The sequence below is a fragment of the Protopterus annectens genome, chromosome 5.part1 (assembly GCF_019279795.1).
Source record: "Protopterus annectens isolate FY-2018-M chromosome 5.part1, PAN1.0, whole genome shotgun sequence".
Classification (NCBI taxonomy): Eukaryota; Metazoa; Chordata; order Ceratodontiformes; family Protopteridae; genus Protopterus; species Protopterus annectens.
The window spans coordinates 93,906,850-93,929,916 of record NC_056736.1 but is presented as its reverse complement, the minus strand read 5'-3'; positions in this window follow the sequence as shown (position 1 = coordinate 93,929,916).

The window sequence follows — 23,067 nt, the reverse complement described above, 5'->3', positions numbered from 1 at the left end:
CCCTGAACTCTGACTAGAAATGTGTTTTCCCCATTGAGCATACCTCGTTATTAGAATTAAGCAATCAAATAAAGTTTAAAAATCCTGTTTTAGCATCAACCTTATGAGCAAGAAGGAAGAATATGGTAACTGATGATACTTTACACCTGATATACAAACCCTGTCTCACGAGATTTGCCACTAATGACATTTCAATCAAATGAATGCCCTGACAACTAGCTAAATAGCAGTACACTGAGAATCATAATACTGAATGTGTAAGTGTAATGTTGAAATGTCAAAATGCTGAAAGTTTAAAATGTTGAAATCTAACTATCTAATACAGCATGCAAGTATTACATGCATGCATGCATTTTGTCAGAACCTGGCCCACTAACACACCATATCACTTCCTCATTAGTGAAGCTCAGCATTCTAACATGAGTGCTTATGGGGTGGGGAGTCCAGCTACCCCCAAAATGTAAGTAGATAATTTGATTTTGACTTTTTACTGTTCTATATTTTGACATTTCAGCATTAAAAGTTCAAATTTCTGAAATTCAGTTCACCAATGTTCTGTAAGTTGTTAAGAACTATTTATAAACTCAGATATTTACTTCTTTTCTGCCCCCTTACTAATATTCTCCTATCTTCTTCATCAGTCATGCTTGACTGTCACAGGACTTCTCTCACACAATCCATCCATCCTTTTGATGGATGCCCTCATTTCCCATTGTCTTCTTCCTCCCTGCCCCAAAAGTTCTTCATCAGATTGTCTTTTGCTTTCCTGCATATGTGGCTAAACAACTGCAATCTATTCTTTTGACCTTCTCTGCAATTGGAGCTACTTTGGCTTCTGCTATGATGTCCTCATTTCTTTGTCTGTCCCAGTGTGTATCCTACCACCTATCTCAGGCACTTCATCTTCATCACCTCTAGCTGCCTCATCTGCCCTGCCTTCACTGCCCAGGTTTATGTACCGTACAGTACGTAGGGACTAGTCGCACCACTTCTTTGTGCACCTTACTTTTCAACTTTGTTGGCATTCTTCTGTCATACACTACCCATGATAATCTATACCAGCTGGCTGCAGCCCCTCTGATTCTAGCTTTGACATCCTCTTTCAGGATTCTCCTCTCCTCAATTACCCCTTCAGGGTATTTGCAGCTGTTAACTTGTTCCACTATTTTCCCTTCTATTTCATTTCTGAGCTTTTTCTGATCCCCCCTATTTATACCAATTACAACTGTCTTATCCGTACTCAGTTTCATCATGCATGCCTTCAGATTTGCATTCCATTCTTCTACCCTTTGCTGAAGTTCTTTTTCAGAATTTGCCTGTAATGTAACATTGCTTGCATACAGCAGTGTTTTTGATCTGCCCCCTGAAACTAGTTTGCTAATGTAGTCTATCACCTGTATGAAGACCAGTCTTATGGGCAGAGAACAAAAAAATTGTCCCAAGCAGGGCTTTTCAAATAAAGAAAAAAGTCATCCTGACTACGTCATCCCAGAATATATGGTGATTTGCAATTAGAAATGATAACTTTTCCTAAAGTCAGTATGTTATGCAATACTCAGCCCTGTAAGACTTGTCAGTAGGCCAAATAAGGAGTAATAGCTGGTGCAAATGTGTTTTGCTGTATCATTGCTTAATTAACTCAAAAACAGAAGTATTAATGCTATGTGCAGCAGATGTGACTTATGTGGGTTAGCCTGCTGTATTTTTTAATAAAATATCTGGTCAGACTTTTTCTTAGCACCAATTTTTAAGATATTTGCTTTAGCAAGTATGTTTTCTATAGGTCTATATTAGCTTGTCAAAACAGCAAACAGTGAATGCCATTTCAATGACAAATAAACAGCGAACTGCAAAAACAGCAAAAGTCCAGGTCACAGATTTTTTTTCCTAGGGAATAAAATCGGTTGGGCCTCACTGTGACATTGCCCATTACCCCACTGTAGTGCGATCGTGGAGTTGGCATATTTAGTTAGGGCGAAGTGGTGGATGAGGTGGGCGAAGCACCCCCAATTTGAAATGTTTTAACTGGCGTATTGTGTCTTGTTGGTCTACTGATTTTTTTCCATAGGAAAAAAAATGGTGACCTGGTATTTCCCTGTTTTTGCAGTTTGCTGTTTATTTGTCATCAAAACAGCATTCACTGTTATGCCATTTCGACAAGATAATATAGACCTGTTTTCTATAATTCCTGACTGAAGATTTTCTTTAAGATGCTGTATGTGATGTTTGCTGGGTAGGATTTGTCATACTGTATGTTGCATGTCCAGTTTTAGTCTTCAATCAGAAGTAGCTAGGCATATCGATAAGTTATTTTATGATGGTTCTGTTGGCCAATTCAAAGTTTTTTCATGTTGGAATAATTATGTTAAATATGGACATGTTTAAGTAGTGGAATCTTTAATCTGTAGTTCAAATGGTCTGAAGAAGTTCACATTCCAGGTCAAAAACATTAGCCATTCTTTACACTTTTAATAAATGATCTGAGAGTGTACTTACTTAATGGAATTTCTTGAGTTTTTCGCTCAGATTCAACTTCTTCAGTTCTTCTAGGGTGGCGCAGTGGTTAATGTTGTTGCCTTAAAGCAAGAGGTTCTCTGCATCAATTCTTGGCTGGGGTGCATTCTGTGTGGAGTTGCATGTTCTTCCTGCATTTGTGTGGGTTTCCTCTGGTTTCTTCCCACATTCTAAACACATGTATCTAGAGTGTTTCTCCCCAAGCCTCCACTGAAAAAAGACTCTGTCCTAGTTGGAGTTTCCCAGTCAACAAATGTTAAAATAAAAAATTCTTGTGTCAACAGCTCTGCTGCTATTTTTAAATTGAACCATTGTTTTCTTGGCCTGGAGAAACAGCAGAAACATGATGGTTTTGATATTGTTTGAGCTATCAAGTTAAGAAAGGCTACCCATGACTTTTTGTAGCTCTACATACAATTTTCAGGACATGTTACAATGAGGATGAATTGCAGATAACTTTACAGAAATGCAGGTAAACAAGCACCACCTGGCACACTTTGTTTACCTGTTTTCCTACTGTTTATATTACTTATAATTCCGTGTAAAGCAGCATTCCAGTTCTTTGTACAGCCTGACACAGTTGCTTTAAATCTTTTATAAATATTTAGACAATTACAAGCATGTGCAATCTTGTCTAAGCACAAATAATTCCAAACATAATCTCAGAGTCATTATGCCTCTTTTTTAATTTGTGTTCTTTTTTTCTTGAAATAACTTCTTACCGCATGATGCTAATTTTTCTAAGGTGGATAAATAAGTACAACTTTGCTTCAATGAATCTCTCACTGACTGATTTATCAAAAGAAAAAAGAAAAAAAGAGTAAAATCCCATGACTGGAGGAACTCCCTGGTCAACCTCAGTAAGAAGTTGAGATCCCTCATAAAATCCTCCAAAGCTAGTTACAAAAACAAAATTGCCACTGACTCTAAAGGCAACCACAAAGCATTCTATAGCTATGTCAAGAATCTCAATGGGAACACTCAGATCTGCTCTGAGTTACAGCATAATGGCACTAAATATACAGAACAAACTGATATTGCCAACATCCTAGCAGATAGGTTCAGTGCTAACTTTACCCCCCTCTCACCCCCTAGAGGGCCCATCTCTATACCGGAAGAATGCAAAGTTCCTATAATCACGACTGCACAGGTAAAAAACACACTCTCCAAAGCCAAGAACACAGCATCCATGGGACCTGACAATATCCCAGGCTGCGTTCTACATGAACTACAGAATGAACTGGCACCCTACCTAAGTACCATGTTCAATCATAGCCTCACCTCAGGCTTTGTACCCACTCCACAAAGGGGGAGCCACGACGGACCCCGGGAACTACTGCCCCATTAGCCTGACGAGCCTGGTCTGCAAAGCCATGGAACGTATCATCATGGAACTCATAAACAAAGACATTGGTAATCTCCAAACTCTGGACCCTACTCAGTTTGGATTTGTAAAAGGCAGATCATGTCTCCTAAACCTGATTGACTTCTTTGAAGCAGTCACCAAAGCCATAGATGATGGTAAAATGGTTCACACAGCTTATCTAGATCTCGCCAAGGCTTTCGACACCATCCCCAACTCTGGAATTATAGATAAGCTCACTAAACTAGGTATAAATCCCTATGTCATAAGATGGGTTGCCAACTGGCTCACGGACAGAACCCACACTGTGAAAGTAGTGGATTCCAAATCCAACATCAGACCAGTGACAAGTGGAGTACCACAGGGTTCAGTCCTGGGTCCTCTCCTGTTTAGTATCTACTTCTCTGAAGTGCAGGCCAACACAGAAGGTCTTTGGCTAACAAAGTTTGCAGATGACTGCAAACTAGGAGCCATAATCGAAACTCCTAACGATGTGGACAAACTACAAAAGGGCCTCACTGAGACAGATTCCTGGTGTCAAAGCCATGGCCTGAAGCTCAATGCCAAAAAGTGTATTGTCATCCCCTTTGGTAAAAACTCTGTACCCATGAACTACCACATAGCTGGTAGTCTACTTAATGCAGATAATGTGATAAGAGACCTTGGGACACAGGTGGACAGTAGTCTCTCCTTTGATAATCACATCGCCACAGTGGTCAGGAAATCCTTCTACATGGCTCATCTCATCACAAAAGGATTCTCATCGAGAAAAAAAGAGGTCATTGTTCACCTCTACTCATCACTCATTAGACCCATTATAGAGTACAACGCCCCTTTTGGTATGTACCTCACAAGACATCTACAACAACTGGAAAGACCACAGAAATACTTCACAAAGAGGATTACTGGCCTCAAACAGATGCCCTATGCAGACCGTCTCAAAAAACTACAGCTTTACTCCATCGCATATCGCCTACTCAGGGGCGATCTCTGCCTAACATACAAAGCTATGTCAAACCCAGAGCTGTTGGACATGCTCCACTTAAAGAAATCTCAATTCCTCCGAGCTACACGCTCTAGGGACCTTAACCTTGTCACCACAATAAACAGAACATGCTGGAGGGATAGATTCCTGTCTCAGAGACTTCCCATACTCTGGAACAGACTACCTATCTATGTCAAACAGAGCTCCTCATTAGCACTCTTCAAGAAAAATCTTGATGATTGGATGGGAAATGGGAAATTCACCCCGGGGATCACTTCTGTGGCTCTGCTCGACAGGGGCATAGGAAAATAATTTTCTTGGGTGGCGAAAGCCAGGGTACATTTTTTGGCTAGGCTTGTATGGGCCCTAGGGTCGATAGCCTAGTACCTACCTATCAACCTATGAACCTATGAAGAAACTCTTAAATTTCTGTGTTGTTAAATGTATTAATAATGTTAAGAATGACATTGCTGAATTTTTGAATGTAAGGCGGTTTTTCATTACCCTCAAAGTTCAGCAACCAAGTAGTTAGTAGGGTTCCTATCAGATAGTCGAACTTCTGCAAGTTTGAACCTCATATGGTCAAGACCATAAGTTTGAATTTGCAGAAGTTCGAGCATTTCAATGGAAATCTCCGTAAGGGGAGGTTTCCTTTTTGTTCAATGTGGTGCAGTCTCGGAGTTGGTATATTTAAGTAGCAGGGGTGTGGGGTGCAGCCCCCCACGCGAGGGGTGCAGGGGGCTTGCCCCCCTGCTTACAACAGTTTATTATGTTTTCTTTTCTTTTTTTTTTTTGTTTTTTTATCCATAGTTGAAGTTTTTTAACTTTGAACAGGATGGTTCGAACATTCTGCGTTCGAAGTTATTAAACTTCAACTATGTGATATAGACCCAGTTAGTATATACAGAGATGTAGAGTTGTGGAGTATGTATCCCTCCTACATTGGGTACATAAATACTTTTAACATATTTTTTTTTGTTTGACTCCCATAGTATTTCACAGGTTTGTTTTGCTGAGCTGGAAGTCAATGGGTTACGTATTAGTCTTCAGCCATGAATCCATAAATATTCCTGTCATGTGCAACTCTCCCTTCTTGCTTTCTTTCTTTCAAGATCCATAGTAAGCACATTTAGTCTCACCTCATGAGCATCCAGAAGCAGACTTAATTTTTTTTGCTGTTCTATTCATAGCATCTATTCTCTGAATATCAGTTGAGAAGATGGATGTCAAATGACTGGCTTTTGAAAAGATGCAGGTAGAATAAAGAGCAAATGTAAATATTTTATGAACAGATGGCTTAGGGAAAAGGAAAATACTTGAGAAGTATGATTTGGAAGAGACAGTAAAAACTTGAGTAAGAAAGCTTAAAAATAAGACACAAAAGTCTAGGTTTGTCATGCAGAGGGGTGTAATCCTGATTAGGGACTCAGACTTGAGCAATGTACTTTTTGCATCTTTACTCTAGGATAGCTATAAGACAACTACCAGCACATAAAGAGATAGACATGCTTTTCCTACTTGTATTTTGTGTGTGTGTGTGTGTGTGTGTGTGTGTGTAATGGTATTTTGTCTATCAAAAATGTGAAATATGTCTTTAAATCTGTGTAAACTGTAACTTGTATCTTTAAAATTATCAGAATAATTAATTATGTAATTGTTTGTGTTATGGACATCTCATTGCTTACTAGTGCTGTTTAAATGCTGTAGCCTGAAAGCAGGAAATCAGGAAAGTATAAACAAATAAACTAGAATGCATTGACCACAGTCAAAGATAAATATAATAAAATAACAAACATAAAACACTTTCACACTACAAGGCACTTCATCAGAAAATAATATAATTAACTAATATATATATATATATATATATATATATATATGTGTGTGTGTGTGTGTGTGTGTGTGTGTGTGTATGTGTGCGCATGTATATATATATATATATATATATATATATATATATATATATATATATATATATATATATATCTGGTTCCCTATCAGAAGCCTGAAACACTATAAGCCTGAAAATCAAAATCCTGAAAACTATAGACTGAAAATTCAAAATCCTGAAAGCCCAAAATCCTGAAACTCAAAATCCTGAAAACACAAATAATGCTAATATGTCACTATAAAGACACTAATATCTACCAACTGACCCTGACCCTAACCCTAACCCTAAGGTCCGTCACTATCGCACACTCACCTGACCCGCGCCCTAACCCTAACTCACTTAAACCGCCCCTAACCCCAATATTTGTCACTATTGCATACATGCCTAACCTGCGCCCTAACCCGAACTCACTTAAACTGCCCCTAACCCTAACATAAAACCAACCGCACACTTACCTGAACCCAACGCATGACCCAACACCACAGGGCTAACAATAGCAAAGCCACAATGACGTCAGTATGTCCATTTTGTCTTTTCAGGATTTTGAGTTTCACGATTTTGGGCTTTCAGGATTTTGAAATTTCAGTCTATAGTTTTCAGGATTTTGATTTTCAGGCTTATAGTGTTTCAGGCTTCTGATAGGGAACCACATATATATATATATATATATATATTAAAAAAATCATGTGATTAAATAAATAGCATGCAAAAATTCAATAAGACAAGCTGTAATGAGACAATTCTATTTAAAGAAGTTATGTATTTTAAACTACTGATGTAAGCAATGCTTCAATATGACAAACTTTAAAGAGGCTGTTTCATTCAGGCCAGAACGACTAGTTGCCTGTAATTTAAGAATCTAAACAAATTCTAGTTTCCGTCTCATTACACACATTGCCACCTCTTGTATTGGTCATATAAACTTTTAAAATTAGAAATTTAAAATTGAGTTTAGATCCAGCAAGAAAGACATGTTTGCTAAAGGATTTGTGATCCATTTTCGGAGATCCAGAATCAAATCCAGCAGAAGGAACTTAGAGTAGATACTATAAAGTATCTGAATGTTATCAGAAACTTGTCCCAGGAACAGCTCATAAGAAATATGATATTGTAATGGTAAGAAATGTCAGCAGGGCAACTGAAGGCAAACTGATAGAAATTTCTGACATAAAGAAGTCATCATAAAACAAATGTCCACATAGAGACTTAGAGAAAGAGCCAAAATAGAAAACGACAGTATAAAAATAAAGGAATTATGATTCTAAAGTAAGAAACATCAAGGAGAGAAATAGTAGTGAGTAGTGATAGTGAGATAGGTAGACAAATGTAGTGTACCAAACCTATTTCTGTCAAAGTGGAACACAAAGCTAAGAAAAAAGGGAACTCTGAAATCAGATTTGTAGAGATGGGAGAAAATTTAAAGCAGAATTAGATTTTTGTCCAGAACTACCTTTTGTGTAGGAAGCCAAGGTAGGAGCTCTAGTTCCATTTTATTTTTTGGAGGTGGGAGTGTGACAAAGGTATACCTCCCACCTCAAGACTTGCTAGTGAAAAAGTAACCCTGAATTAGGAGACTTACATTTAGGCCACAATACAATGTAAACTTTAAAAATGAACAATGATTATAAACAATTAGACCAACTGAGACTATAACTAAAGTTATAGGAGAAATAGTGACCAAGATGTTTCACCTACTTCTTAGTGATATTTTCAGTTAACAGATGATTTCTTATGTCTCTCTCTAGGTACCATTGACTTGGGTTCAAGTCCTAGTGACTTGATGAATTAAAGATCCAAAAAGAAATCAGTTCCATGCTAATCTAGGGAGGTCCTTCAATGTCATCTCTATGGTTGTTGTCAACGTGTCCAGCCATCTGGTTGCAGATTGTCCTCTTCGCCTAGTTCCTTTGATCTTTCCAAACATAATGTCCTTCTCCAGTGATCTCTCTCTTCTGATGGTATGACCCAAATAAGACAGCAGTAACTTCATCATTTGGGCTTTGAGTAACATAGCCAGTTTGATCTCTTCCAAAATTGATTTGTTAGTTCTTCTGGTGGTCCGCAGCATGCATAGAATCCTTCTCCAGCACCAAGGTTCAAATGAGTCAATCTTATTTCTGTCCCATTTCTGTAGTGTCCAGCTTTCACATCCATAACTGACCACTGAGAAAACCAGTGTGTGGACAAGTCTGACCTTTGTTTTGAGTGTTATTTATTTGCTTTTGAATACTTTGTCAAGATCCTTCATTGTAGAGCAACCAAGTGCTATTCTGTGAAGTATTTCTTCCATGCTAGTTGCTTTCATGTTTACAAAAGAGCTTAGGAGATTAAAATTCTTTACAACTTCTATTCTGTCATCCTTAAGCTCAAAATATTCATTATTTTCCATGTTCATAATCTTCATCTTGTTTATGTTCAGTTCTAATCCCATGTTATGACTTTCAGCTTTAACTTTTTTCAATAGATACAGCATGTCTTCCTTGCTGCTGGTGATGAGTGTTGTGTCATCTGAATAGCACAGATTGTTTATATTTTGGCTGCAAACTTTAAAACTGATGGTCTCTTCTTCCAAATTTGCTTTTCTGAAGATGGATTCACTGTAAAGGTTGAACAGGTAAGGTGACAAGATGCATCCTTGCCTGATACCATGTTTCACTGGAAACCAGTTACTATATTCATTTTTCACTGCAGCTTCTTGATTTTCATAAAGACTCTTTATCAGCTGAGTTATGTATTTGGGTATTCCCATTTGAGCTAGAGTTCTCCATAGTTTATCATGATCCACGTAGTCAAACGCTTTTCTGTATTCAATGAAAGAAAATTATATGGCTTTTGGTATTCTTTGTTCTTCTCTAATATCCATCTAACATTAACAGTAATGTGTCTTGTTCTTTGATTTTTTTCTGAAACCAGCCTGAACTTCGGGTAGTTCTTGCTCAAAATATGACTATAGCCTTCACTGTATTATTTTCAGCTGTATTTTGCAGGTGTGTGGAATTAATGCAATCATTCTGTAGTTGTTACAATCATTAGCATATCCTTTCTTCAGTATAGGTATGAACAATCACTTTCTCCAGTCAGTTGGCCATGTTTTTTCACTTCCAAATCTGTTGACACAGTTAAGTGAGGGCCATGATAGCACCTTCTGAGCCTTTGATTAATTCAATTGGAATACCTTTGATGCCAGGTGACTTGTTGTTCGATAAAGCTTTAATTGGTGCTGTGACTTCTTCTTTTAAAATATCTATTTCTTCCTCGATGTGAATTTCTGGTTCAATTTCCCCAATGTTATCCACATTGCCTTTCTTGTATAGATTTTCTGTATATTCTTTCTGGCTCTTTTTAATGCATTCTGGATTGTTCAATATCATTCCATTGGCATCTTTGAGCATCCCCAATAGAGGTTGGAATTTCTGCCGCAATCTCTTAATATCCTGATAAGCTAGTCTGGTTTTTCTGTTTACATAGTCCAATTCAATTTTCTGACAGATATCCTTGAAATACCATTCCTTGTCTTTCCAAATTTGACATTGAAACTCTTGGTTTATTTGTGATACTTTTTCTCTATTACTGGAAAATTTTGCTTGTCTTCTTTGTTGTGCTACTTTTCTAGTTTCGTCCGAGATCCAAGATGATTTTTTGGGGGGCTTTCTTTCTCTTCTGGAGTGTTTTTTCATCTTTGTCACCAACTGCAGATTTAATGTCATTCTATAACTCTTCATGCTATCTCCTGTTTAAAGAATGGCAAATATGTTATTTAATTTTATCCAGTAGTTTTGTGGAATATTTTCAATGTCATATTTTGGAAGGTCTCTAATGATCTTCTTTTTGTGAAGCTTTACCTTGGTCTTGCATGTCAAAAGTTTATGATCATTTCCACAATCAACTCCTGGTTTAGTCCTTGCCGTAAACACTGCATCACTTCATATTTCTTTCTCTGTCCTATGCTGATGTAGTTAATTTCATTTCAGTACATGCCATTTGGAGAAGTCTATGTGTACTTGTGATGTTTGTGCTGTTGAAAATGCATATTCATGATTGACAGTTAGTTTAGCAAAACTGTACTAAGTTATCCCCGACTTAATTTCTTTCTCCTATACCGTGCTTTCCAACCATTGCATCTTCAGGTTTGCTTCCTACTTCTGCATTGAGGTCCCCGATAATGATCAGTAGATCTTGTTTCAGTATTTGATCTATTTAATTTTGAAGTTGTTTGTAGAACAATTCTACATCCTCATCTTCTGTGTCTGTCATTGTTGCATATACTTGGACAAGGTGACATTGATCGGCTTTCCCTGTAGACGGATTGACATGACTCTATCACTGATAACATTATAATTTAGTACCGTCTTTGAAATCTTATTGTTGTGGATGAATGCCACATCATTTTTCCTGTATGTTTCGTGACCAGAGTAGCAGATCCAATACTCATTTAATTGAAAGTGGCCCTGTCCTGTCCATTTGAGTTCACTAATCCCTAACAAATCAATTTTATGTAATCATTTTTTTTTATATAGAGTAAGTAAACATAAGTTGGTAGCACTAAAATGTTATATTTTATAGTGTGTGGAGAAGTCTAATGGTGCAAGTTTCTAAACATGCTGGAAGTGTGAACTTTGATAAGTTTAGAAAACTGAGTAACATTTCAAAGGCTTATAGCTATCCCATATCCAGAACTGATGAGTAAATATCATAAGCGTGAGACTGCATTCTCATCAAATGAGACTGGATGTCAGACAACTGGATTGATGAAGGAGAAAGCCCTTATATTTGCTCCAGATCACCGTGGTTCAGCTATGGAGTCAGGTGATGTTATGACTTGACATAAAGAAGGCTGGAGTTGAGCAGTAATTTGTGGTTTAACCGACCTCAGGTGGGGATACTGTGTTTGGTCCATTAAGAGGAATTTTATTTCAGTGCATGCTCTTAAGTGCAAAACGTCATGAATCAGAGAGTACATGTGTAGAAGTATACACAAACTTATTGTTTACAAGCATTTGTGGAAGGTGAACTGCAGCATGGATACTTAGGTGCATAAAGAAAAAGCCGTATGTCCAGAATAGATGGCAAAACCACTCTTGATGCACAACTATCACTCTAAGGAGAAGAAATGCACTATGGGCTCTCATTCCAAAGAGTAATAAATGGACTGAAATGCTCCTTCTACAAAAGTGAATGAAAAGTCAGTTGGATGGCTGAGGGGGAGGCTGCATGGTCATGTGGGGAAGGGGCATTTTTAAGATTCTGAGTGTATAAAATAATGTATATATGATTGGTTACATATAATGCAAGATACATAACAGCAAAGTTATTTCACCAATTAATCTTATTAATTATGCTTAAACAAAAGCGTCATATATATGAATTCTATCAGACAAATGTCCACATGTACTACTAAAAGAAGTATCTGTATAGCTGGCATAAGAAAATAACTTTCTTTTGCTTCCACATTATGCAGTATCAAGAACTGCTTCAATCCACAAGCAACAAATATTAATTATTCCTAGAAATATTACTAAGTAGTAAGTACAATTAATGTGCAGGAGCAATATTTTAAACATAAGAAAGTAAATGTATGTAAGATAAGAAATACAGCAAGAAAAACACGATAAACTTGTCAAATCGAGCTGCACGTGTTCCAGGTAGTTCACATTTTCTTTTGTTTGAAAGGAAACAGCACTTTGTTGGGAATACAAAAACTATCATGTCGTCTACTTAAAAGTAAATTGCAGTATGTTTTGCAAACAGACAAATGAAGTGACCATTCTGAATATCCTTCTTTAAAGACACATTACCAAAGAGTCACTATGCTGAGATGAAGTTCCAATTTAATTATCATATGTGTTTCTAATAATGACTAGGCTGGCATCCTGCTTGTAAAGCTTTTCTGTTGTTTCCCAGAAATCACTTGCCAGTGGAGCTTCTTTTGATTGCTAATGCTTTCTTGGCAGCAAAGAAAACAGTGAATAAGGGCCTAACCCCTATAGTCTTTAGTCTACGCAGCAAAGTAGGTGAAATGGGGCCATATCACTACAAAGAGAAATGAATTTCCCACGCAGATTAACACATTAACTTAGCACCTGCCCAGAATGAATATGGCTTCAGGTGGATTCAATAGTATATTACCAGTAGACAGATACACCTGCCACATATCTCCTGCTGAGACTATGGGAAATTAAAAACTAAACTGACTGATGGCAGGAAAGCCTCTATGAAGGCATTGCCAAGTATATACGCTCCAAGCTGGGGAATAAGTATCTAACATTGAGGATTTTTTGATCATTGCCTTTTCTTCTCTATCTAGTTGATAACCCGTCTTCCTCAGAAATCTGAGTTAAGTATGTGTGCCTGTCTCCAAAAGTAAAATTCTTAGAAAGGAATAAATTAAAGAAAAATATTCACCGTATATAATTTGAACTATATAAACTTTGACTATAAAATGGATAAGTTCAGGGAATGAAAGTCTCACTGTTCTATTGCTCTTTTTTCCCCGTAATGCAGCTCTGTATTAATGGTATTCGAGACAATTAAAAACAAAAATGCTGTCCAGCTTATATAGTACCCTAAGCTAACTGAAAAGAATGAAACCTTCATTATTCAATTGTTTTCAAATGAAATACTCAAAATCCATGCAGACTGCAACTGCTACCTCAACATGACATTATTTAAACCGTCACAACATGTAGTGGTCGAAACTGCCCCTTTGATAACCACTGCAACAAAGTTTGATCCTCCATCAGACTTTCATTCACATGTACTGTCATCTGTTTACTATTTCCTTGCATATATATATATATATATATATATATATATATATATATATATATATATATATATATATATTATACCCTATCTCATCCTGCCATATGCTTACTGTCCCAGTGTCTGTAGATACCCCAACCATATTAACCTTCCTAACACCTCCCTCTACTAACATGCACTCTTTCAACTCTCTCCCACCCTAACAACCCCTAGCTCCAACCACTTTACATTTTACTTTCTGTTTGCAATCACCACAGAACAGATAATCATTCTGAATATACCCATACCCTTACATCTGTGCACCCCCTGTCTAAAAGCATTGCCTTTACAAATGTCTTCAGTACATGCAACATGTAAATATCAACTACTTCTACTGTTTTTGAATGGACTTTCCAATATGAATGTTAATTATAATGCATTGTATTTTACAATGACTGAAATTGTAATGCTTTTTATCGTCATGCGTTTGCTCTGTTATCTATATTCCAATCTAAGATTGAAATTGGTCCTCAATGAATCTATGTTGGTTAACAAAAATGCCATCAAAAGACCGTATTTGGTGATCATATGACCACTAACTAACTCAGTCACTGAAATCTACAGTGACTGAGTGACCACACAAATCATCCAATGCATTAAGTAAAAAACCTACACACTGAATTCCACATGAAGAGTGTTGCATCCCCTCACCTCCTGTAATTTACATACACATATCTTGAGACTGCAAACTCAGAAGGAAAGGGGTAACAGTTGGCAATATATATTCCAGATGTTCTGTCTTCTCTGTAGTTGCCTGACCTCCAACTCAACAAGTAAGCAAATAAATGTCATTGCCAGGTATACTGCTGATGGCACTTGCAACCATCAGCAATACACACCAACCATGGCATTCTATGTATTGGACCTGACTGATACAGATTTGTTAATTGTGTCCATGGTAAGCTGTTATGTTACTAGCCAGTAAGTGGACCCGTATTCTTAACCCTTTGTTCTACCATGTGCAAGATGTTAAACTCAGCTTGTTTCAGGAGAAAAAAGACTAGGCTGTCTGAATATACATGTGAAAAATATTCATCGATATTAACTTACAAAATCTATCTAAAAGCCTCTCAAACATTCAGATAGTTTTATATATGGTGTTAACCTATTTCAATACATTCATGGCCCCCACCTTGTTCACAGGTTCAAAGATGTTCATAGGTTTGATTGCCAATCTTATGGCCTACTAGCTTTCAAGAAGCTTGATTCTCTGTATTAATATTTTCTGCCTACATGCTACATATTAAGATTATTTTGAAGGAAATTAATTAATATTTCCTCTCAGAGTAAGAAAAGTCATATTCTATAATCTTGGAATATATTCTTTAATTTGGTTTACTATCACAATGTTGAAGCGGATTCAGTCAAATCAACTTTGTCAAAGTCCGGAGGCCGATGGGTGACAATGTTGAACCCGACATTGTCAAAGTACAAATCTTGCCTCTATCTCAACCCATGTTAATGCTGGTTCCGAGGTAGAATTTGAGATGCACTTCGATAATGTTAGAATTTGAGCTTGTCACTTTTGCAGATGTGGGTCAATGATACCATCATTCAACCTAGTCCGCTTCAACATTGTGATAGTAAACTATTTAATTTATCCAATTTTAATATATTACTGACATTTATTTTTAGCATTTTGTTCCATGAGCTGGACTTAGCTTCCCCAGTAGTATGTTCCAGACAGTCTGGAAGAATGAAACCTGATTCCTGAGGACTCTATTCCTTGAATGTAATTCCTTGAAGGCTGCCTATTATATTCAAAGTAACAAGAGAGCTGAAAACAAGCACTTGTTGCAGTGGTGGCTTGGCATTCACACTCCCCAAAACTTACATATACTAATTCATCTGTCGCACAACATCAGTGAAGGGAGAAACTCCCCAAAACAGAATGCAGCAGTCACAGGCAACTGCTTGTTTCATGCTATAATAAGTGAGACAGTGATTTCTTAGAAACAGCACATCAAGGGCAAACAGCATACTTCTCAACTGTCCAAATTTTTGCAACATATTTTTGGTCTGTTCCTCCTAAAATTTGTAGTTTTCTGGCAAATCACAGATGATTGAAGTCACTAAATAATAACATACATTGGAGTTTCAGATATAATATCCTTTATAAAATGTATGCTAATACAAACCCTATTATTCTAGCAACTTTCTAAGTTTATAAGAGCAATATTTAAAATATGTCCCTTGGGCGGCCACGGTGGTGCAGCGGTTAGCTTTGCCATCTCACAACAAGAGGTTCTCCAGTTCGATCCTTAGCTGGGGTGCCTTCTGTGGTGTCTGCATGTCCTCCCTGTGGTTATGTCAGTTCCCTCCCAAAGACATGCTGTGGGTGGATTGGACACTCCAAATTGGCCCTAGGTGTGTGTGTGTGCCTTCTGTGGAAGGTTGGGCATTGGGCTGTCAACTTGACACTGTAAAACTCTTTTACCAATCATGAGCAGACAGGTGATCCACTGTGACAACCCATAACTGGGAAAAGCCGAAAGAAGAAGAATAAGACTTAAAATATGTCCCTCATTTTGGGCCTCTGTCCCACTCCCATTATTTTATGCTTTGCTCGGAATTCTTGCACTAAAAGGTTGAAAGATATGACACACAGAGAAGTCCTTCCTGACATAGACTCAAGTGATCATTTCTGAATAGTTCAGGTTTTCCAGCCTTATATTTTTTGCTAGTAAAACAATCATTCCAGCTCCAAAATCTGTTCTTGCAAAGCCCCAACTTGACCTCCCCCTCTCCACTCTTGATTTACCTCAGCTCAATAAGTTTCCCCTCCCAACAATAGCAAACCCAGTACTGGAGGATACCTCTTTTCTGATGGATCGAACTCATGTTTGTAAATATTTGAAACTGCTCTACTACAATATTGTGTGCATACTTTTGCTTTGTATTGTTATGTGACTGTATAACTCCATTTTCTTATCATTTGTTACTGTAAATGTATTTTGTGTTTGTAAACTGTCTGTACTTGGAGCTTTTCTCCTCAGGTCTCCACTGAAAATGGGCCAAAAACCCAGCTGGACTAACCCGGTTAACAAATGTCAATAAATAAAAAATAAATAAATATATATTTTTTTTTAATTTTCAGGTGGCTCATTTTAATGCAAAAAAAAAGCAAAGCATCTTATTCAATAATGTGTCAGATTAGTGGGAAATGAAGCGGCACATTAATTCTCTTAGAGCATTTTAATAATATACATGGTGTGGAAGGGAGAATAATGTCTTTTTTACAATATGCAAATAAAACAGGAATATAATGTATCGTGGTATTTCCTATCTGGTATGCATGATGGAAGCTAGGTTTATATCTAGGTACATTACCTTGTAACCTGCAGATCTAAACAATGAACTGTATCAGAAATATTTGGTTTATCTATTTTAACTTGTAAGAACTAAAGGGGATTGCAGTATTGTATATCTATAATTAATATATGTTTCCTCCAGTTACTGTTACTTGGCCTATTGTATTTATTTATCGTGTTTAAGCATATATTTATTAAATATGTACAATCTGTGTTTTACATTTGATTTATTGATATCACAACATATATACTTATTTGACAACACTTTTACACACTGAGGTAGTGATCATTTAGATCCTGATTTCTTTATTTTTTAGCATTATTTAGGATGGGACCATCTTTATATCTTACATGACTATTTATTTGGTGCTGATGCTATTGTCTAATTGTTTCATCTTATATTATGATTTTTATTACTGTTTTTAACCCTGAATGCCAGTGGCAGATTAAGTGTACCTTGGGCCCAGATGTTTTTTTAAAACATAGCTCCCCACACAAACACATGTATTATTTTGGAAAGTGTATAAATGCACATATTCTTTTGGATTCATTTTCTTGGTTGTTTTAAATATGTACTTACCAACCAAACTGTTTTAATTATATTTATTGTTTAATAAAGCAAATATTGTGTGTTTTTGTTTTATGCATGAGTAGTCTTGAACATTTTCCAGCAAGATGTGAAGCAAAATGTATTAACCAAAAATAATAAAATTACTCATTTCAGATATTTCAAACATAAAAGATCACTTGAACTGTGCTCATTATAACCCACCAGTGTCCATGCTCAATAATCAAATCTACTTCACTATGTCCATCAAATATGACTGGTTGTGATAAAAATAAATGGCACAGTAAAGTTTTCTAACTTGCTTTACACAAATAATAATAATAAATAATTCTTCTTCTTTCAGCTTTTCCCGGTTAGGAGTCGCCACAGCGGATCACCTGTCTGCTCATGATTGGCAGTGGAGTTTTACAGTGTTGAGTTGCCAGCCTGGCTCCCAACCTTCTACAGAAAGCACACACACACACACACACACACACACACACACACACACACACACACACACACACACACACGCACACGCACATACACACACGCATGCCTAGGGCCAATTTAGAATGTCCAATCCACCTACAGCATATCTTTGGGATGTGGGAGGAAAACGGAGCACCCGGAGGAAACCCACGTGACCACAGGGAGGACATGCAGACTCCACACAGAAGGCACCCCAGCCAAGGATCGAAACGGAGAAGCTATTGCTGTGAGGCAAATAAGTTTGTTTAACACAAGCACATTACTTCACACAGATGCACACTAGTCCCACAAAGCCAGACTGTTTACTACAATTTAACTTACTTTCATCCATAGACAGCCTTTACCTCTATCCAGGAATTATAGCCACTTTGCTGAGTATACCTGAACTGATTGTGATAATAAAATTACACTTTTCAACCTCGTTGTATTACAACCAGTGCCAAAGCCAAAAAATAACAAGAGACAAAGGTCTAAAATCAGGGACAGATTTTAACATTGCTCTTATATACTTAGAAAGGGGCTAAAATAACAGTCTGCATTAGCATGTGTTTTACAGACTGTAGTCCTCAATGATTTGCAAATAAAAGGACAGACTAAAAATATGTGGCAAAATGATGGACGATTTCAAATTTGTGTCCAACAAACAGTAGGCAGAGTGTATAGTATTCCAACTTGCTTCACATAAAGCCATACTGTTTAAACAGAGTGAACAACAAGAGGATAAGTTACTTCCATCCACAGCCAGCCCTTCACCAACATACAGCCATTATAATCACATTGCTGATTGCTGTACACCTTATACAGCTGATTGTAATAAAATAATGGCCAAATAATGTAATTTAACTGCTACACATAAGCAATAGCCCCATTAGTAAAGTATTCTCTTCTAGCATTGCTATACGCATATTACACAAGTCCTTCAAAGCCAGCCCAGAATAACTGAGCAAATGACAGCAGTCATTTTCATGCACAGACAGTCCCTCTACATATGCTGGCAATTAAAACTACATTGCTATCTGTGCAAAGATCTCAGATGACTGATTCTACTAAAAATATAAAATAAAATATGAAACAACCATAATGAAGTTCAGCCCTGGTTCATACAAACACAGTTGATGACCAGCCCCAGCAAAAAAAAAACATCTCCCACAATTTCAACTATCTATATCTGGTTTCTTGCCAGAATTAAAATAATATCCTATGCTACTACAGCTCTCTACTGTTTTTTTTAAACCACATAACTGCAATAATCCACTTGTTCAATATTGCAGGCTTTGTGTTTGTTGCCATTTAAATAAATAATAGGCAGACAAGGAGCAGAAAGCAGTGGCTACTTAAGATAGGGTCACCACTGGTCTTCTTTAAGTAAAGAAAAGCTCCCCATTGAAATGTTGGCACTAGAAATGTTGAGTTTCGAAAAAGACTGAAAACCAAGAGAAGAGGGAATCTTAAAATCACTCCTCTCCTCTCCTTAAAATGTCTTTTTCTGTGGGTGGGGGCAAGCCCTCATGCACTACCCCCCCCCCCACGCAACCTGAACTTATATATATATATATATATATACCAACTCTCACATTTCCATAGTTTGGGGAAACTTGTAATCCACAAAGAACAAACTGCAAACTAGTTTGTACTTTTAATCCTCCCATCCTGTTATTCAATGATTTGAGAGGAACTGTGAACTGGATATCCACAGCTACCTGTCCAGGGAAGCAAAACCAGAATTCAAAGGTACCCCAAAGAATAATAACATAACTAAAGCAAAAAGCAAATTTATTTGTAGTTTTCAAAACAACCGGGAAATCAGGATAATGCAACCTGATAAGGGGGGTGGCCTTATTATTATGAATACAATTGATTATTGCAATAAAATGAGACAGGTTTTAGATGATGACACTTACATAAAGTCTTCAATTAATGAACTTAATTCTGCTTACAGGAGAATTAGATCCAACATCATGGACTTATTTATTGATAAGCAGATCTCAATCAATGACTATAACTTCTTAAATGTAAGCAAACCAATTATACCAACCATTTTTGGTGTTCTTAAACTCCATAAGAGTATTGAACAACTACCACTTTGGCCGATTGTAGATGCCAGAAGATCCATCACTCATCCTCTAGCAAAATTATTAGACGTCACGATCAAAGAATTTGTCATGGCTGAACACACATCTGTCCAGATTCATGGGATTTTTTGAATAAAATTAATAACATTCTCCACCCTGAATCATATGTACTTATAACAATTGATGTAAAAGATTTGTATTCTATCATTTCACATCATGTCAGTCTAGAATGGTTTTGTGAATTTTTAGCTGACAAAGGACTACAACAGGACATCATAAATGTGTATGAAAATCTTATGGAACTGGTGCTGAAAAGTAATTTCATTATTTTTAAAAAAGAGATGTTTTTACAGGCAAATGCATAGCCATGGGAACATCATGCGGGGGGGGGGGTCTATTTGCCAATGCAGTCATGATACAGTGGGAGAAAAAGTTTCTTTTTGAGTCCTCTTTTGATAGTTCATGCAAATTTTGCACAAGGTACCTGGATGATGCATTTATTTTGTGGGATGGAGCTGTTGAAATATTTCCCCTGTTCCTAGAATTCATTAACAACACCACAGAATTTCTCCAATTCACCCACCAAGTCCATGATACCCATATAGCATATCTAGATATTTGACTCAAAAAGGACAATATCAAAAAAGATTTATTTCTGCAATTTACGGAAAGAAACCTACTTCAACAAATTTCTCCACTACACAAGTGCACATCCCCGAGTGCAGAAGAGAGTGGTCATCTAAGGCCAATTCGTCCATGCTGCCCAAATGATCACAGATGAGGAAAGCTTTTGGGATGAATGCAACCTGTTTTTGAAATGTGGATATCCACTTACTTTTATTAATGAACTAATGATTGAGGTCATGAATAAATGTGAAACGAAGCACTTCGTACCCATCCTTGGGACAACAGTAGAAGATCATATCAGTTTTTCGGTTATGGGTACACAGACATCCACACATATCACTAACAGGACAGATAACTATAAGAATTCTTTTATTACAGTATTTCATCCAAACAGCTACCATATTAGAAGCATACTTACTAAAAACTGAAATATTTTGACAAATGACAAACACATTAGAGAGCATGTAAGTTTGGCTCCAAGCATTGTTTATAAGAAGGGGCAAAACCTCAAAGCTTTGACAAGAAATCAGTACAACAATCAAAGTACTTTGGGATGGCAAAATGTGGCTGCTGCCCATATTGCAAGTATATTTTAACTGGTAATTTGTTTGTCATTAATGGTGTCCAGTTTAGACCAAAAAAATATTTTAATTGCAATTCTACTAAAGTCATTTATTGTGTTCAATGCCAGCATTGTGAAGGCTTTTATGTTGGTAAGACAGAAAGATGTCTACATGACAGAATTTATGAGCACATTTATGACATTAGAACTAAAAAGAAAACCTGTGCTCTTTCCAAACATACCATGGAATTTCCTGACCATACCTTTACATTTTTCATTTTAGAACAATTTGTCCTGTCAGGTAGAGGGGGTCCATGGACACTCAATCTTGAAAAACTTGAACTTCGCTAGCAATTGAAACTTAATGCCATGAACTGGCCTGGTTTGAATAACCCAATATCTATCACCTGTATTTTAAAATTGAAATCTTTAGAAAGGGGATGGCTGCAGTATTTTGCCAGTACATTATTAGTATGTAAAAATCAGAAGCACATGTATAAACTAACTTAAATCTGTTGTAATTCATGTCAGTGTTCTACCTGTATGGCACTTTAAATCTTCTAAAAATCCTCTTTAAACCCCCCAAAGTAAGCATGACATCACTGGGGGCTTGGCAATCATGTGATCTAAACTGGTGTATATATGGACTCAATTTTTAAACATGTTTTTATCTGAAGAAATTTTCATTAAGAAGACGAAAGCGATTATCTTTTACTTGTTTTTTATCGGCATTTCTATATTAAAGCAACCTTTTTATTATGAATTGTGGCTCCAGGTGTACTGTGTCCATAATTTTGAACTGCCATTTTTTGGAGACAGGGAACATTCCATGAAATGGCATCTTGGACTTGGTATTTACATGTCTGATCTTTTAGACTCACTCTAGTGTGTCACAATTTTTTTAAATTGTTACCGTAAAAGAACATTCCATTACTTAACAAAGACAGAAAAAAGGTTTCTGTAGCTAAACAGTGTAACTGGCTTCTGTTAAACATGAAAAAATGGTTGTCACTACGAGTATACAGAGGTAAATACTTGCTACATTAATCATTATATCCAAGTACTCCTCCAGGCATTTCTGCAGTTAACTCCCACTGACTCCTCTAGGCGTCAAATATTACTTGTTCATATTTGCATTAATAATACCAAAACTAGGGTCTGTATTATATGAATGAATTTTTATAACTTCGTATACCATATGATCGACACCATATGATCAAATTTATAAAAGTTCAAATAGTGAAAAAAAAGAAAAGAAAAGAATAAACCCTAAACTAAGGGTTGTAGGCAGGGGCAATCCCCCCTGTACTCCCCACACACCCCGCTCTTTAAATATAACAACTCTGAGACCACACTATAATGCAGTAAAGGGAAGACTTCCCCTTTACTGTACTGTAGTGTGATCTCAGAGTTGGTATATTTAAAAAGAGGGGGGTGGGGGTGCAGCGCCCCATGTGGGGAGTGCTGTAACCCGTTAGGTTCCTTTTTTGTTTTTTGTTTTTTTGTTTTTTTAACTATTCAAAGTTTTATAACTTCGACTATATGGTGTTGATCATATGGTATTCAAAGTTATAAAACTTTGTTCATATAATATAGACCCCCAATACCATGCTGCATACAAGGTATCAGAATACTTTGTCTTGATGCATATATGATGGCATACACAACTCTATTGATATTTGACCTCTGTTAATGAGTATTTGTTAGAAGTGCAGCAACAAAGCTTCCGCTTGAACGGCAGGTGCAACAGCCCAACCAGCAACCAAAAGTCAAATCCAGAAAGGCCAGCACTTAAGTGACAGGTAAATACAGACTTTAATTAAGCCCAAAAAGACATCCACAGACCGGTTTTGGCCATAAGCCTTTTTCAATGCGTTACACATAAACATCAGCTCAATCACA